Here is a 2,143-nt window from a genome sequence, read left to right as displayed (position 1 = left end):
ATATAAAAAATTTGTAGAGATAAGATTTTTATATTAATCTTAGAAAAGTCGTAATTCAGACTCATCACAACTCACAATCGTATTATTTGTCTTATAATAAATTTAAAAAACAATAAGAGGTTTGTTATAAATTTTATGCCTGAAGAGGTCAACTATAGTTGACGAAAGCTTGCACCAAATACACCAAATATTAACATTGAAATAAAAGTTATACCCAGATTACCACTAAAATTTTTGTTTAGTTTTTATTTAGAATATAAATGCATCTTTCATTATTTTGTTAATGTCAGATAAATTTAGATTGTATTTAGATATATTTAAAAGCTTTTAAATACTAGAAAAGATGTTTTACTATACATATATTATTTGTAAAAATCGATTATATTACTATTCAGTTACTAGGTCAGAAACTTGCTCGTATAATAAAAAAGAAACGAAAGCTTTAACGTTTTTCGCAACTTGCCAATTAGTTTGTGACAAGAACGCAATTTGCATACTGTATGAGGTGTACAACGGTGTCGTCAGTCAGTCTAACTACCGGCAAAATGACCTGTTAATTGTTTTATATTGACAAAATTACGTCAGAATTATACCAACATTGACACGTACTTAAATGAATCAGAAAATGTTGAGAATCGTGAACAGAAATAATAAAGAAAAAAAAGCGCCGATTATGTGTAACATCTAAGCTTGGCAACGAGCAAAATTTTTGTGATAATATTGATTGATTTCACATATTTAGTAAATACTAAATAATCAGTAGATCCTTTTGCCTTTTATCCTTTTAAGGACCAAGTAATGGTAGCTGTTAGCATTGTAGATCGGTTAAAGTTTGAATAGTACGGACCTCTGCTTCTCAACTTCCTGTAACGCGCTTCCGTCGCATAAAATTAGATTCGTTCCGAAATATACTGGACAGTACGTTGGCGTCAAATTGACGCCATATTGAGAATAGTGTTTGTGGTTGTTTACAACAATTTTACTCCACAACATACTAAAGTTTCTTACAATAAAAAATTCCTTAAAGTTTGATGCACACATGCCCGTTTGGTATACTACTATACGCCACACTTGTCTCACCAGTACAACATGGTGGCACACCAGTACAATATGGCGTCGATTCATGATGTCATCTGCATTGGCCAGTATGCTAGGTTATATTTCGGAACACACCCGTTGTAAATAAAGTTAACTAAATTCACTCTGGTGATTGTGATCACAAATAATAGCATTAGAATTTGAAACAATTAGAATAGGAACAACAATAAAATTCAATTTTCACCTGTCGAACTCCATTATGGTTCTTTTCTGAATCTCATTACTACAATAATGGCTGATTCAATGTTACAATTGGTGCCTACCATTGTTAAACCTGCTAAACATGATGTAAAGAGTTGCAGAAGGCTTAAAAATTTAGTTTTATGTTGCTATGGGTAGAAATAAACTATAAATTACACTATGATGTAACGGATTTTAAACAATCTAGTTTCGCTAATAAATATTTAAATAAATGACTGTTTATTTCACTATTTTCGCTAAACCATGTGTGAGGTAATCGGTGGAATTAAAACACCTCCGAAACATGTGTTGAAGATCCAAAGATAACTTGAATAAGGATTATTTTTACATTCGTATAAACATGAATAATTTATATACTTTCTCATAACGTATACTGTAGTAGATACCGAAATAAGCAAGCGGCATGTTTAGTACGCATGTTGGTACGCATTACGTGCGAACACGAGTGCGGGAAATCGCAATCGTGTTCGGGGTTTTTATAACTAATTAAATCCAAAAATATATCTTTCGTCGCTTGAATAATGAATAATCATTCGCAATGCATTGTATCGGGTGGTCCCCTTTTACCTTTTTTCGAATAGAAATTTAGTACGCGAGAATAATATAAATAAATAAATATGTACTTGAAAAATTTTTTCATCTCGAAAGCTTGTTGTTTAGGAAACTGCATGTGTGGTTGATTGTTTAATTACAAAATTATTAACTTATTTTTATACCTTTTGTCCTGCTTCGATAAAAAAATCAATCTTTAATAATATGATTAAATTATTTATTTGTTAATCTGTATAAAAATATTACTTATCAGTAAATGCATTCTGTTTTTAGTAATAACATGTACCTAGGA

The 2,143-nt window shown here is 30.6% G+C and overlaps 1 protein-coding gene across 2 annotated transcripts in view; it reads right to left on the bottom strand.

The window, feature by feature from the left end:
- Positions 1–2,143, bottom strand: part of LOC112903927 (puromycin-sensitive aminopeptidase-like protein) — a 28,813-nt gene that overhangs the window by 16,456 nt on the left and 10,214 nt on the right. The window lies entirely within an intron of this gene.

The sequence above is a fragment of the Agrilus planipennis genome, unplaced genomic scaffold, assembly GCF_000699045.2.
Source record: "Agrilus planipennis isolate EAB-ADULT unplaced genomic scaffold, Apla_2.0 scaffold19, whole genome shotgun sequence".
In the NCBI taxonomy this organism is placed as follows: domain Eukaryota; kingdom Metazoa; phylum Arthropoda; class Insecta; order Coleoptera; family Buprestidae; genus Agrilus; species Agrilus planipennis.
The sequence above is the reverse complement of the archived record's forward strand: the minus strand, read 5'-3'. Positions and strand labels throughout refer to the sequence as shown.